The sequence below is a fragment of the Tenrec ecaudatus genome, chromosome 6, assembly GCF_050624435.1.
Source record: "Tenrec ecaudatus isolate mTenEca1 chromosome 6, mTenEca1.hap1, whole genome shotgun sequence".
Classification (NCBI taxonomy): Eukaryota; Metazoa; Chordata; class Mammalia; order Afrosoricida; family Tenrecidae; genus Tenrec; species Tenrec ecaudatus.
Genome location: NC_134535.1, coordinates 54,279,332 through 54,296,612, shown reverse-complemented (window position 1 = coordinate 54,296,612; position 17,281 = coordinate 54,279,332). Strand labels below are relative to the sequence as shown.

General features: G+C 39.6%; 1 non-coding gene across 1 annotated transcript; it reads right to left on the bottom strand.

Moving 5' to 3' along the window:
- Positions 1-6,870: 6,870 nt before the first annotated feature.
- On the bottom strand, positions 6,871-7,034 carry LOC142452270 (U1 spliceosomal RNA). The gene has a single exon (XR_012785292.1). It is a non-coding gene; the product is annotated as a U1 spliceosomal RNA (small nuclear RNA).
- Between the last annotated feature and the right edge of the window lie 10,247 nt (positions 7,035-17,281).

Sequence of the window (17,281 nt, the reverse complement as noted above, 5' to 3'; positions counted from 1 at the left end):
GGGCTTTGCTGCTTCTCAGCTAGATGACTGCTTGTTTACTTTCAAGTCTTTAAGACCCCAGATGCTATATCTTTTGATAGCCGGGCTCCATCAGCTTTCTTCGCTACATTCGCTTATGCATCCATTTTGTCTTCAGCAATCATGTCAGGAAAGTGAGCATCATGGAATGCCTGTTTAATAGAACAAAGTATTCTTGCATTGAGAGAGTACTTGAGAAGAGGTCCAATGTCCATCTACTACCTTGATACTAAACCTATAAATATATACACATAGATCTATTTCCACATCATCATATATAAATATATTTACATATGCATATGCCTGTATTTAGACCTCAAGTATGGTATTATTTATTTTTCCCATAAGTTCTCTAGTCTTTGGTCTTTAGTGCTCAATGCATCAAATCTGATCTTGAAATAGTCTCTAAATTCAAATGGAATATACTTAAGGTCCTAGTTTGTCTCTTGTTGACTTATTTTAATTGTCTTAAGCTTCAACTTGTATATGAACAATGGATGATCCACAGTCGGCCCTTAGCCTTGTTCTGACTGATGATATTGAGCTTCTATATCATCTCTTTTTACAGACATGGTTGTTTTGATTCTTGGTTATTCCATGTAGCATGGTCCATTTATACAGAAGTCATTTATGTTGAAAAAATTATTTTTAATGAAGTTATTAGCCTTGCAAAATTCTATCATGCAACCTCCAGTGCCATCTATTTTTCTATTCACAATCCTTCTTTCTTGTTTCTAATATTCCAGTAACCAATGACTATCGATGCATCTTGATTGTACGTTTGATCAATGCAGGCTGCAGAAGTTAGTAAAAATATGCAATCACTTCATCTTTGGATTTAATAGTTAGTACATAAATTTGAGAAATAATGTTCACCAGTCTTCAAGATAGATCTTGAAATGTTCCTTTTGATAGCAAATGTGACATCATTCCTTTTCAGTTTTTCATTCTTGGCATGGTCAACCATGGTGGTCAATTCAAAGGGCCCATACTAGTCAAGTCCATCTCACTAATACCTTGGATATTGATCTTTATGCATTCTATTATTTTTGAAGACTAATAATTTTCCTAAATTCATACTTCATATATTGCCACATTTAGATTAATAACAGATATTTGTAGTTACTTCTTTTTCTTTTTTTGTGAGCTATGCCACATCAGCAAATAAAGGTCTGTAGACTCTCCTTAATCCACATCATTAAAGCCAACTTTACTTTAAGGAGAGAGTTCTGCTCTCTTACAGGGTTGTTATGAGTCAACTTAGTTAGTGGATTTCTTTGTATAACCCATCATTTATGGATGCAGAAGATTTAATTTAAAAATATATACCTGTCCAGAAATTAAAAGCTATAAAAGATGTATTTCAAATTGTAAAATGTAATGCAGATCACTGTCAAATTTCCAATATGATGCATTTTTCTACACTTTTTTATTGTAAATTCAGAGCTCTCATTGAAATCATCTGACAATACTCATTTCCTTTCTCTTCTTTCCATGAGTACTGATTGTGCTGCTTCTCATTACTTCAGCCATTCACCCCTTAATGTAGAAAGTTGAGCGCTGAGGACTTAACATGACACTGCTTGCAGATTCCACTTGTAATGTAGCAGTTGTCATCAGTGTTACAACTGAGGACATGAATTAGGAGTGGGGATGGTCTGCACTGAAGTGCTATCATTCGACGGATGTGTTCTGGAGCCTCTCAAATCCACTGAAATAGAGAAATGAAGGTAGACAGGGGCTTTGATTTTGAAGGGCAGACCGTATCTGTAAAAAACAAAAGTAGAACTCCAGGGCATAGGGACAAACTCTGAAATCGGTTTAGCCCCGACAACTTCATTGAAATTTTACAGAATAAAAATAGGAGCACAAACTTGAACATTTCAAATTACTGAGGTAATTTTCAGGGGGAAAATCCTGACCATGTCTTTCAACACCGACGTACATGCAATCTTTAGCACAAATGGCCTAAGAAGGTTTTAGAAGTTAGTGGCACCAGATGGTGTGAGATGTGGGAGTGTTCACTGCAGCCATCAGGAAACCAGTTAAGAATTCACATCAAGTTGGCCTTCTGGCAAACAGGTGTACACTGTCCAAATGAATGTTACCCTGTCAACAAAACAAAGCAAACCCCAAGATTAGCTCCTGTGTCCTAGAAATAATGTATTAGTATTGGCCACTCATTTTGTCAAATAACGATTACTGGAACAGCTTATTTAGATTTTCATTTCAATACAACACCCCTGAGGAGGGCACCCAAAATAATAAACTCAAGGATAACATCAACAGATCAGGTTCTTGTGAAATCTTTGAAGTTGTGAAATAGTCACAAGACAAACTTAATTTTTCAAATTTAAAAACAAAATTGCTAAATGAGCTGAGCTTTATGGAATATGGCCCGTGGCATATCCAACCATGTTCAAACATTGTTAAGAACACAACTTTATCAACTTCGCACTCATTTTTTAATGCATACATATTTCTGTGGTCTGTCTGTGAGTTAATTGATCATTGAAATTCAAAGTTTACACTGATATAGTCAGTTAGATTACTTAGTCCAGTGAAATGTTTTAGACACTCACAAAAATGCATACACAACCAGGATATGATCAGCAGGAACCACGCCCTTGAGTTGCGGAAAGACTCATGTGAAAGGCATGATGTGCTCCTAAGTACGTACGATTCTGAAGAACTGCCTTATTTAGTTCTTTTTAGACCACTGAAATTGTCTCAGACTAACTTAAGATGAAAATAAGCAAGTGGTAGGATTGAGAATGAAAAGTACTTTAAAGAACCACATGAAAATCTGGAGAATCAAGCTTAAAACTCACAAAACCCCAAAAGACCACGGCAACAGAAAAGAAAACACAGTCACAGCCCTGGCATAGGAGCTTTTGCTTCAGACACCAGCATCCTGCTCTCGATACATACTGCTGCCCACCCTCATGCCAATGACGACTGGCTGTCAGACCCTAGATTTATAACTTCACACCAATGCTGCCAGAGTAATCCCTCCATGTCATTTTGTCTTTGTGTCCCCCCTGCCCGATTCAGATTTATTGGCAGAAACCAAGGAAACTTGTTGGCTGGCCAAGTCTAAGCCTAGGATGCTTTAGCTCTCTCATCTCTAAATTGGGCCCCCCAGTATCCATCTTCAGGTGCTATTATCAGAACTGATTGGGACACTGTAGACTATGACACTAGTTATTATTTATACTACTGTTTTCTCTCTTATTTGAGCTCAAATTCTTCTGGAAAAACAGAGTAGATACTAACGCTTTTAGACATCTTGCTTCCAATGGTTGCTACGTCCATCATGAGTTTCTAGTCTCTCTCCTAATTTCATCATTTATTTTCTTTATTATCTTTTTTTTTGCATCATGCCCCAATTTCTTTTATTAAAGTCAAATTTTAAATGTATGTATTGGCTTTTTATGACTATAGTTTGCCAATCTCAGGATTTTCCATTTTATAAGAGTGCTTACTTATACCATTATTAGGACATTGTTCTTTCTTTGTCATATTTTTAATTAATGTTTTTGCTTTCATTCTTATTTTACTTTTCTGTTTCTAAACCCATAACCACTCTGAAAAACAGAAGGATACAGTAGGTTATTCTCTAGAACAGTACTTCAACTTCAGTACTAACTGCTATACTGGGTCCAGAAATTATAGGCAGCTTTCCTGTACATTATAAAAGCTTGAGCAACATTACTGGCATCTACTGAGTAGATGCCTATATTTTCCTTCCTACCTCCCGTCTCCAAACAGAGAATCATCAGCCATTTTCAAATGATTCCCAGGGGGCCCAATCGTCCAAGATGAGAGCACTTTATCCACACGTATTCTGCCAGGCAGTTGACTAGGTAATTTACATTTGTCCTCCTACTTCTGTCTTCATCATGAGACTTCTTTTTTTGTTGTTGTTGCTAAACAGTATTTGAATATTTTGTACCAATTTAGATGGCTTTGACCATGTTCTTGGACAAATGAAGTAATTTTTTTTTTTAGTTTCTAACAGTAAGATTCATCATAAATTGCATGCGTGGTTGACAAGGATGAATCACAGGGTTCGTGCCCATCTCGCACTGTTCTTGGTAAAGCACCTCGAATGCATGCTTTCCCCTTTACTCCTGCTGTTAATAGAATTTGCCCTTAAATTGTAAAATGCCACTGATTATATGATTCACACAGCTTTCCTGTTACCTAAAATAATATAGTATATGTTCATAAGTTTGCTCTTTACATTAATTAACCTTTAGTAATTCACTTAGTTTCTTACTTAAGTGAACCATTAAATATAGCTTTGTGTTCAACTTTATTCTAAAGGATTATGCTCGCATGGTGAATCTGGGAATGGTCTTCAAATAGGAAGGTGCATTTGGGAGCTTACTATAATGGCTGTTTCTTGCACTGGTCCTGATATTCACTTGCTGATGAAAACCAGTGACTGCAGCCTTCAGTCAGGATTGCAACTCAATATAAAGGAAGCAAAAATCTTCATAACTAGACAAGGAGACAATGCCGTGGTAAATGGAGTCAAGATTGAAGCCAAGATTTCATTTTACTTGGATCCACAATCAATGCTCACGAGAAGAACTGATGCACTTACATGATGGAGTTGTTGAAGAATACTGGACGTAACATAGGCAGTCAGAAGAACAAAGAAATCTGTCTTGAAAGAAGTACAGCTAGAACGCTCCTTGAAAACAAAGATGTCATGACTTTGACTCGTGTCCTTTGGACAGGTTGTTAGGAGAGGTCCCCGCAAAGGGACATCCAGCTTGGTAAAGTGAAAGCTCAGCTGTGGGGTACCAGCCCCCACAACCAACCAAATGGCTTCAAGGGGTGGTTGTGTAATTGAGAGGTAAATTAAAGAGACATCAGACAAGACAAAGCATGCAAGAGCTCACCTCCGAGGTCATGACTTCAGGAGCCAATATATTTTCAACAAAGGCTTATATACTCCCAGGGCATGCAAACCCCCCTAATGACAGATAACCACATAGGTAACAAAGTGGGCTGTAGCTTAACCCTAATGGTCCCTTAGTTCATTGGAGGAATAGTCTAATGCTAGTGCCAGAGTCAGTAAGGGGGCGGGGCTGTCCTCAGAGCCTAGAGAGCAATGGCACATGTCTGCTCCTGTAGTGAAAGCTGCCGCTGGATGGCAATCAGCGCTGTGCTTGTAAGAGGCAGCTTTAAGGCAGCACTCTTATGGGAGGAAATAGTGGGGAATGATATTAATTACAAAAATGGGACTCACCTCCAACTCACAAGGGTGAAGGCCTCTCTCCACCCAGAAACCCAGCCTGCCAGGCTTCTTCATATATGGGAATAAAGGATTCATCCCCTGAGGGAGTTAGTTTATTGTGCCAACCTGGCAGATTAACACTTGTGGGGTTAATTGAAGGGCGGAGGGATAAATGGCTCTGCGAGCCTCGCTTTTCTAGTTCTCAAGTCTCTTGCTTTCTGATGGTTGGACCAGGGTGCAGCTGCCTTGGCCAGTTCCCTGCTTCAGCTGGCAAGGCTGACTTCCTGCAAGACATCCCTGAGGAGAAGCCACATGGACCTACCCTGATGCAGCTCTGGGTGCTGGAGCACCCGTGTGGAGACCCCTGCCAGTGCTGAGATGCTTACACGTTCACCAGCTCGGCTTTCCTCCTACAGTCGGCATCATCGTGTCTGTTTTGTGAGATGGAGAAGGACTTTGTGGATTGGTGTCGGACATATGGGTTAATGTTGGATTTGTGAGCTTGGGCAGCACTGGGTTGGGATGTTTTCTTGATGTGCACTTACTTACCCTTTATATAAAACTCATACATATGAGTTTCTATGGGTTTGTTTCTCTAAAGTACCCGGACTAACACATCCACATTTACTTCTCTGTATCCATACTCAGTGAAAAAGATGAAGGTCCTTAAGGAGACAGAGTAACACAGTGGTTTCAACAATGGGCTCAAACATAAGCATAATTATGAGGAAACCACGCAGTGTTTCACCCTGTTGGACTTAAAGCTGCTATGAGTTATAACCAACTTGACAGCACCTGAAACACACGTGCATAATACACACTTCATATTGTGACTTTGAGAATGAGCACAGGGACTCAGGGATACAATCAATACTCGATAATAATCCTATTAATTCTGAGACAATTGATCCACTAACATACATTAAGAAATATTGGACTGCCCTCTTCACAGTTAGAATATACAGCTTTGTCTAACCTGTGGGTCGTGACCCCTTTGGGGGTCTAACGGCTCTTTCACATGGGTTGCCCAATTCATAACACTAGCAAAATTATAGTTATGAAGTAACAACAAAAATAATTTTATTGTTGGGGGGTCACCACACATGAGGAACTGTATTAAAGGGTCAAGGCATTAGGAAGGTTGAGAACCACTGGGTCTAAAGCATTCATAACCCGTGGTGCTCATATAAACCATAATAATGACATGTTTCTTTTTACAGCCGGGTCATGATCTTGAAGTACACTCAAGAGTACCAGAGTTTTACTGAACTTTCTATTTAACAAAATGTGTAGATTTGCTTCTGGTAATTAATGATGTACCATTAAAGGCTGAATAACTTGTCTTAAAAGCCAGCTGGGAGCTTTCAGCAGTTGGCTGTTTGATGCTGTGTTGATAAATTTTCATGATGCTTACATTGACTACATCAACTTTTGTTATCTTAGAAAATGCAAAAAAAAGAGAAAATGCTCTATTTCCTCAATTTGGATACTTTCTACTCTCTTTCAATATGTCATCTGGGGGTAAAACAGATGATCTGAATATAAAATAACTTTTATTTCAAGGTTGCTTCATAGCATCATTTTAAAAGTAATTTTTTTTACAGGGGAGAGTGTGAATGCAGTCCCCCACTACCACAAATTATGCAGTCGAGTTTCCCACATTTGGGGAAATCGCAGGGGTAAGCACACCCGGAGTGCAATCGGTGAGCCTTGCCCTGGGAAAACCACCTTCTTGATCATGGTATCTCCCCTGCCAGGTAAGTATTTTAAGAGTAATTCTAAGTGACAGAGATATTAGTTAGGTTAAAATTCATCAGAGTGTGATATTACTAATATAAGTGTCAGTACTTACTTGGGGTAACATTTGGATGATCAATAGTTTGTATACTTGTTAATTTGTCTGGGTTTACTCCCTGACACCACTCTACATTTGTGAGTTTGTTGTACAGGGCTGTCTTGGGTGTTACTGTAATGCTGGAAGCTACGCCATGGTTACCAGCAGGAATAACCATGACAGTCAGAGTTCAGCAGAACTTCTAGACTAAAAGAAACTAGGGTGATTAAATAGTCAAACTACTTCTGAAAAGGTAACCACTGAAAATCTTAGGATTAGAAGCAGAATATTGTCTGATATGGTGCTGGAAAATGAGCCTTTGCATTAGAAGACACTCAAACTATGAGTAGAAAAAGCTGATACTTCAAATAAAGTCAATATTCATGATGCAGTTGGAGTAAAACTTTCAGAACCTCCATTTGCTAATGGGGCATGACTCAGGAAACAGTTTTATGACAGGAAACAGTTTTAATCTCCATTAATAATCAGAATGTTGGCTGTAGAAAGTATGAGCCTAAGATAATTGGAAGTAATCAAAAATGAAATGGGATCCATAAAGATGGGCATTCTGAGCATTGGTGAGCTGAAACGAACTGGTATTGGCCATTTTTCATCAGGCAATCATTTTATGTACTAAACCAGGAATGACAAATCAAAGAAAATGGTGTCACAACTATCATTATAAAGAACATTTCTTGTACAATCCCCCAATAAAATGATTTTTTTTAATGGGATTTGGGTCAGGAAAAAAAAGAGCATTTCAAGATCTTTCTTGAAGTATGATGCTATCTGCCATAGACAATATCTGTATGTAGCCAAGGAAGACCAACGAACACAACTATTGTTCACACTTACTCACCAACTACTAAGACCAAAGGTGAAGAAAGGAAAAATTACAACTTCTGCCATCGGAAATTTACCAAACATACCGTCAAAATGTATGGATAATTACTGGTGATTGAAATGTGAAAGTTCGAAACAAAGAAGAAGACTCCGTAATTGGAAAATATGGCCTTGCGGATATAAACAAAGATGAAGATCACACAATGGACGTTTGCATGACCGACAGCATCTTCGTTGCCAGGATGTTTTTAAACCATCGAAAGGGTCACAGTGTGCATGGCAGCTGCTGCGTGGGAGAGGAGGTTGTTGGCTCCTGTCAAAATGTACAGTCTCAGACGCCCAAAGAGCCAGCTGGACTCGCTCCCACAGGATTGCTGTGAGTTGTCATCAACTCCACCAGCTGTGCGTTTGGTATATACCGGAATCTACCAGCTATAACATACAGGAGTCAAATGGACTACGCCTGTGGAAAGAGATGATGGAGAAGTTCAGTATCCTCAGTCCAAACAACCAAGATAGAGATTTTTCATATCCAAAGAACACACTTTGATAGTCACCAGGAGTATCTGCAGAGAGGGAGAGGGAAAGGGAAGTAATAAGATCAAGGGTAGACAGGTATTAACCTCAGTGAAAGGGAGGAGGAGATGATACTATAGGAGAGAGATGGAGGGAAAATTGGGAGGTTTGACAAGCTGTTTAAGTTGGTGAATGCAAAACTGATGATCTGACATGTAACCTACCATCTAATTCACAATAAAAAGTTTTAAAATAATAATAAATTAGCAAGGTCAAGGGTCACCAATTGCATATAGCTATCAATTGCTCATATGTAAGTTCAGGTTAAAGCTGAAGACAACTAACTAAAACACTTCCACCAGAGCCAAAATATTATCTTGATTCAGTCCCACTTGAATTTAGAAACGATTTCCAGAACAGATTTGACATACTCAGGACTAATGACTAGAGACCAGGCAAGTTGTGGGATGACATCTGGAAGGTCATTTAAAAGACAGAAAGGTAGAAAAGACAAAATGAATGGCAGAAGGAATTCTGTATGTTGCACTTGAACTTAGAGAAGCCAAAGTTACTTGAAGAAATAATAAAGTAAAACAGCCGAACAGCAAATTTCAAAGGCTAATTTGACAAGACGAACTAGTCTTTATAATGAAATGTGCAAAAACCTGGAGATTGCAAACCAAAAGGGAAGGAAGCACTCAACTTTTCTTAAAATGAAAGAACTGATGGAAAAATCCAATTCTTCAATATCGAAGAATTCTAGGGGGAAAATATTGACTGATGCAAGAAGCACAAAAAGAAGGCGGAAGGACTAGGCAATCCTCGCACCAGAAAGAAATGGTCTGCATTGTATCATTCCAAGAAGGAGCACGTGATCAGGAACCGGTGGCATTAAACAAAGACGTTCAAGCTGCATTAATATAATATATATATACATATATATATATTCCAAGAAGTGACAATACTGTGCTCACTAGTTCATGCCAAGAAATTTGGAAAACAGCCACCTGGGTAACTAAATAGAAGAGAGACATATTTGTGCCCTTTCCAAAGAAAGGTGCCCCAACAGAATATACTGAAAAAGATCTTTAATAATATATGCAAGTAAAATTTTACTGAGAATAAGTAAAAAAACTGTTGCAATAGGAAATCAACATGGAGCTGCCAAAATTCAAGCTGGATTCTGACAAGGACGTGGAACAATGGATATCATTGCGGTTGTCCAATAGATCTTGGCTCAAAGCAGAGAATACCAAAAAGATGTTTACTTGTGTTTTATTGACTCTGCAGAGGCATTTGACTATGTGGATCAGACTATGGATAACAGTGAGAAGAATGGAAATTCCAGAATACTCTTTTGTGTTCACGTGGAACTTGTACATAGTCCGAGGCAGTTTTTTGAACAGAAAAAAGACAGAGATGGGTGGGGGGGGTCGGGTCAGGGTTAGAGTAAATCATTTAAAATTAGGAAATGTATATCCTTTTTTCACACTTATACAATCTGTATGCCCAGAAAATAATCCAAGAAACTAAACTATAAAAAGAGCACAGCATCAGGATTAAAGGAAGGCTCACTGATAGCCCGTGATAAGCAGTTGATGCAATGCTTGCTGGAAGCAAACAGGACTTGAAGCACTATTGCTGAAGGTCAAAGACTGTAGCCTTCAGTAGGAATAACAACGTAATGTGAAGAAAATAAAGCTTTGGACCACAAAATAACAGTATGAAGAAGGGATAAGAGATTGAAGTTGTCAATCCACAATCAACACCCATGAAAACAGCAGTCAAGAAATAAAATACTGTGTTGCACGTGACAAATTTACTGTGAAATGCCTCTTTAACGCGTTAGAGCAAAGATGGTACTGAGTTCTAAGGTGTACCTGTGGTATTTTCAGTCACGTCATCTGCATATGGATGCGGAATAATGAATAAGGAGAACTGACACATGTGCATTATGATGTTGGTGAAGAGTGGTAAATATGCCAAGAGAATGAATAAACGTTTTGGAATAAGTATAGCCTAGAAACAGAGGGTGCGAGACTTCATCTCATGTGGTCAGGATGGACCAGTTCCCTGGACAAGGACATCATGCACACAACCGAGGGTCAATGTTAAAGAGGAAGACCCTCCACAAGAGGGATTGACACAGTGGCTGAAACTGTGTGCTCTAACAGAACACTTTTGAGGAGGGCGCAGGCTGGGCAGGGTTCTGCTCTGTTGTCCGGGGTCACTGTGAGTCAGCGCTGACTGGAGAGCACCTAGCACCAACAAGTCTAGGCAGCTACTTTTAACGTTCCTTGTTCCTGGGGCATAGCTCAAAACCATTTCAGGATCACTCCGCGATGGCCAAGGGTTGTGCACGGATAGCACGGCAACCACATTGGTTGGTTATGGCATTTTTTTTCTGAGTAGAAAAAAATGAAAAACAGCAGCATCTGCTCACAGACGAGCTGACTGACAGTACTGCTTTCAGTGGGGGTTGCTCTCCAGAGTCCTTCAACGACTGTGCTCTCCAAAAGTCCTGCCCCGACCTTTCCTCCAACAGTTTCAGGAGCTTGATAGCGGAGATTCAATCATTCATTCAAAGTAGTGTTGGCAGCCATCCTGTTTGAGCGGGTAGAGCTGTTTCCTACTGTGACCAAAATATCAGGCCAACAGATTTGGTTGCTACTCAGTGCATACAGCTCTTGTTTACAAAGGCAGTTATTGAACAATTTTGAGTTAATTAGAAATCCTGCCTTGGTGGCTGGCGTATTTAACCTGATACCGATCGTACGACATATCCAGCGACTAGAAATAACAAAATATGATAGAAGATATTTTACAGGATCAAATTGACAACAACGCAAATGATTAGAAAGGAACCTTAGAGGGAAGTGAGTATATTTTTTGAGAAAAAAATTAAAAGGCAGGGTTGCACAACTGAAAGAGTGTGATGAGTTTCACTGACTGTACGAGTAGACTGAGAAATGGAATTAATGCATGTTTTGCTGCGCATATTCTCAACAACAACAAATATAATGAAATGTTTAAAATAAAGGTATCATTTAATTGAAGAAAAGCAACTACTATGGTTAAGATTTAATCTAAGTTTTATGTTAACAATCAGGACACCTTCCAAGAATTAAAAAAAAAGATTAAGTAGATTTATTTGAGCAGGATTTTCTTCTATATAGCTTCTTTTAATTGCTCTTATCTCAAAGAAAAAGTAAAATTTTGTGAATGAATGGAGCTTCACTTACATCATGCCCTAGCACACATAAATAAATAACATATCCTAGTAGATACGCTTTTTTATCATAAGAAAAGCGTAGTCTAATTCAATAATTAAGGCTTTCCTACTTCTCCTAGACAAACTACAGAGTTTCTCAGGAGCTACAGAAGCAGGTTTATCAGGCAGAAAGCTATAGGATTATGTCCATAAGCAAAGTTGATGCGAGAAAGGGACTCCGTTTGTGTTCAGGAGGGTGTGGCATCCCTAGTGTCTCTATAACATAATGAATCCTCTCTATTTACATTGCGTGTCAAGACCTATGCTGTTTGGTTAGTTCAGAACGATCTGATGATTGCCTCTAACTCTGAACCAAAACCCAAAAATCTAACATCAAACTCACTCATAAAATCAAAGCTGACTCTTACTGAGCGTACAAAATATTGAAGCTGAAGAAAATGCAGCAGGCTCTTCTGGGCTGCACCACATAGAAACTATTATTAACTATCATTATCTACCCACAGTGACTCTCTGCTAAATGCTATTTGAAAAGTAAGTTAAACTGGAAAACTGAAAGTAATGGTAGGAATTAGCAGGATGCGTGTGAAGCTCCTCTGAAGACTATGGAGTGGTATTCTCAGTGTATTAGTTCTTTCTGTCCACTTGCGTGAAAAACAGAAACAGAGAGACTTGTGGAAAGTTTCCAGGAGACCACAAATTACCTGCCTTGCAAAGTATCACCACCACTGAAAGGTGTAGGCCGTTCTTCTCCTGAAACAGGGTTCAAGAGCATCATGGTAAAGTAAGCATGGGATTCTGCGAAGGCGAAAGGCTTCTGGGGTCTATTTCTTGTTCTTGAAAGTCATGTAATTCATGGTCAGTGGTTGAGTCATGTAGCAGAGGACTCTGGGAGTGCATGGGCAACTGCAGCCTCGCCCTTACTGGCAAGAGAGAACAAGGACCACAAAGGATATGAATATTCTCCTAATCGTTTTCATCGTTCAAATGTAAGTAAGGATGGCCCAAACCATGAGCGTGTACATCAGAGGGAAAGAACAAATGTGGACTACGCGAGCTGAGGCAGAAGGAGTAACTTTTTTCCAAACAAGAAGAAAAAGAGAAGGCAAAGAAACAAACGAAACGCTGTCCTTCTGAAACCCGAGCGACTGTGAGCACAGCGGTGTGATTATTTCCAACAAGGAGGAGAGGTAAGGGGTTCAAGGATCTTCGAGGTTTGCACGTCCTGAAGTTGAAGGATTCATCCAGCTGCAGGAGTCCAGTTGGCGCTCTAAGTCATCGAAACACAGCTCCAGAGAGGACGTGACCATTTCCCCAAAGATAACAGTGGAGACGTGGAGGGGCGGGGAGGGTAGATGCACTGTTCAGGGAAGGAAGTAGAGAAATTTAGGCACAGACAGCTAAGGACAAAAGTTTCAAAGAGATACTGAACAGAGAAGGGGGAGAAAACAAGCATCTGAGAAGACACAGTATTCTGGAAGCGGGTCCACAAAAGTCCCTTGTCATAGAGCGCATTCCAAGGAGGGCGGGTCAGGTGTTTCCGTGATGTCTGTAAGGAGCAACCGGAAATCTAAGACAGCTGGCCTAATGAGGAACACACAGAAAAAGAATTCGAGCGATACATTGAAGGCTGGTTTGGCAATCCTCCCGGGACTGGACCAGTGACACCTTATATTTCATCTTCAGCCCAGACTGAACAGATGGCACACGTAAGAATCGCTTCATTTGACGCTTTCATCTGGATCTACAAGCCACTCAGTCCCACTCCCTTCTCTGTCTCCAGATGGGCGGGAACCCAACCCCACCTGCATTCCCAGGGGAGTAGAAGAAAGCTCATTAACATGTCGGAGCCAGCCCTGTCTGCAGTTTCATGAAGAAACTTTGCGGATTAGCATGTACTGTGTAATACAGCACGCTCTTTCTTCAGCGCAGACCCAGTTTTAAGCACTTTATTGTACAGCTTATCCTTTGAAGATGTCATTGGCATCTAAATAGTCAGATTTATAGATCTTAAAACTAAATATTAAAAATAAAATTTATAAAACTATTTCACCTCAAATATTCAGAGTAGCTATTTTCTTAAGAAATAAAAATATGAATTTCCACTTTAAAATTTAGTAACTCCAAAACCTTTTTAATATCGTACATTTCTCTCTATTACACTGAAGCCATATCTAGTCCACCCTAGAGTTCTGAAATAAAGTCTGGAATTAACATTTATACACATGCTTTAATTTTCCTTCTTGATGGATAGTAAGCCTTCAGATTATATATATAATAGATTTTATATATAATCTGAATTTTACTATTGATATTTCAGATACATTATCTGATTTTGCTATACTCTATGATGCATCATGAATTTTTGAAAATAAGATTTCAGTTTGTTTAATTATAATCATAAATCAGAGGTTATAAATCTGCCTTTGGATTAGTAAAAGTATTTTTTTCTGTTGTATGATAAGTAGATTTTTGTAGACATTTTTTATCCACAGGAAAAATATTATATTTTATAGAATTATATCTGATTTTAAGTAACAGAAATGTACATTGACCAAACCCCAATGTCCTCATAATAAATAAAGACCAGTAAGATACTGAAGCACATGAATATGACTGGGCTACAAGAATCATAGAAATAGGGTTTTGTCAGCTTACGTGAAGAGCAAATGTTTTGAGAATGAATGTACAAATTTGCTTTACACAATTGATGGTATGTATGGATTGTGATAAGAATTGTATGAACCCCTAGTAAAACGATTAAAAAAAGAAAGAAAGAGGGTTTTGTCTCTGCTCTCTTTTGTCCTTAATTGAAGGGTGTTCCTTCCGAAGGACCAGCTTCTTCTGCTCCTCAAGTCATCATGTGAAACATGGAATCAATAACTTCCTGATTTCATAGGGTACAGTTCAGCCGTCCAAGAAGACACTGGTTGCTCTCTCAAGTTTTTAAATTACTAGGGGAAAGACTAGCTCCATTTCCATCAGCTATACCTTCTTGGCTGAATCAACAACTCAACCCAAAGAGGCCCAGATAAGATGTTGAGAGTTTTGAATGTAAACCCTGAGTGTCCATGGACACGCTCGCTGCCTTGAATATACAGTCATGATCATGAGGAAGGGGCAGTGCCCACAGAGCTGGGCACACTGCAGAGGCTGTACTGACAAAGTTGATTCAGTTACTTAAACTAGTTAATGTGCTTAGAATAAAATTATAGCTCTATTGTTATTTGGGTGTATCTAAATAATTTTATTTAATGGTACTTACTAATTTTGGTCTTGTGTAACACAGTATGCTTAATGTTAGTTGCTATAGTGGACCATATGAGTCCCCTTTACTAGGGCCCCTGTCAGTGGGTTGCACATTAGGCACTAACTGTAGGGTTAGCAGCTCTAACCTACCAGTTGCTGCATTCGAGGAAGATGCCGCCATCTGCTCCCATGAAGACTCGTAGCTTCAGAAACCCATGAATCAGGTCTATGCTGTCCTATAGCTTTACTGTCAATCAGAATCAACTCGGCAGCAGTGGGTTTCGTTGAGGGTGGTGGACCTCTGCAGAAATGTTAGTGAGAATGACGCATTTAAAAAGCACAAGACAGCAGAGCTTATCCAATCATGGATTGGTCAGCAAGAAGGTTTATCATTCTTAGAAGATAACTGGGTTGCTTTCTTCATTTTTAAATGATTTTATTCGGGGTTCTTACAGCTAGTATAACAAACCATACACCCATTGTGTCAAGCACATTTGTACATATGCTGCCATCGTCCTTTTCAAAACATTTTCTTTCTACTTGAGTCCTTGGTATCAGCTCCTCATTTTTCCCCTTCCCTCCTTCCCCTCCCTCCCTCCCTCATGACCCTCGTTAAATGATAAATTATTATTTTCATATCTTACACCATCTGCTGTCTCCCTTCACACATGTTTCTGTTGTTCATCACGATGGGTGAGGGGATTTTATATCAATCATTGTTATCAGTTCCCTGTTTCGCACCTTCTCCCCCACCTTCTCCCTACCCTCATGATATCGCTACTCACATTATTGTTCCTGAGGGATTTGTTTGGGGTCTCCTGATTCCCGATTCCTGATCCTGTGGACACCTCATGATCGCACAGGCTGGTGTACTTCTTCCATGTGGACTTTGTTACTTCCGAGCTAGATGGCTGCTTGTTTATCTTCAAGCCTTCAAGACTCTAGACGCTGTATATTTTAATAGCCGCACCACCAGCTTTCTTCACCACATTTAATTTTGCACCCATTTTGTCTTCAGAGGGCATGTGCTTCCGTCCACTGCAGATACCAAAAAGCTAGAACTCCTGTTTGGCCCTATTGTGCAGGTATGGTGAATGGGCTTTAAGTGAAAGCTTGCTGGCCCTGCCTCTACTGCTTTTCCTTCTTCCTTCCTGGAATTCCTGTAGGATGCCTCAGGTGTATCTCCCACTCTGTAAGGTGGCAGAGCAGGAAAAAATAAGACAGACTGGAAATAAGACAGGAAAAAATAAGAGAAACTACAGACCACTTATGCATGGATTTCCTTGCATGTGAGACACATAAAGTCCTTCATTCATTCAAGCCACTCTGTACATTTTCTCCCCAGTAACACAGAGTCAACACAAGATACTGGAGACAGTTATCATAGTACCAGGTAAGTGGAAAATATCTACTGGTCAGTCTGTACTTGGTACTTAAAGTTAGTTAATGTTCACTGTAAACCCCTTTGCCTTTTAGAGGAATATGATAGAATATATAATGACCTATAAAGATTTCCATGACCTAATCCCTAAAACGTGAATATGTTCACTTATGTAGTAAAGGAGATTTTGCAGATATGGTTAAATTAATTGTCTTGAGATGGAGAGATTATTTTGATTTACCCAGGTTGTGGTAGTTATATAATCTGGTGTCAACTTGAGAATATTAAGAGTGAAGGGGTGGAGTCTAGCCTGTCAATCAGGTTGCAGCTTGATGACCTCATTTAAGGTGAGAAGGAGATTGATAGCTCCCTGGAAACCAGATACACTCACTCCCTGTGAGACATTCCTGGTGACAAGCCATATGGAGCAACACTGGTAGAGCCAGAGCCCTGGAGCTGGAGGAGCCAGCACTGAGATGCTTCCATCACCACTGGATCCACAAGACTTTCCACCCACTGGCCTGTGATCTTCCTGCATTTGGCATCATTGCATGGTTGCGTGAATCTAAAGAGGAATTTATGGACTAGTTTTCGACATATGGCGTAATTTCAAACATATGGACTTGATCTGGACTGGGCTGGAATGTTTTCTTAATGTACAGTTACTCTTTTATATAAAGCTCTTTCTTACTAACAAATGAGTGTCTCTGGATTTGTTTCTTTAGTCAATCCAGACAAACCCACAGGTGAACCTAATGTAATCACTAAAGCTTTATATGAGGAAAATAGGAGAGTCCAAATCAGAGAAGGAAGTCCAAGTCAGAAGACAGAAGCCAGGGAAGAGATAAAGAAGGTGCTACGCTGCTGCTATTGAAGATGGAGGAAGATACCTTGAGATAAGGGTTGACTTCTAAGAACTGGAAAAAGCAAGGGAATGGATCCTCCCCTAGAATCTCCACA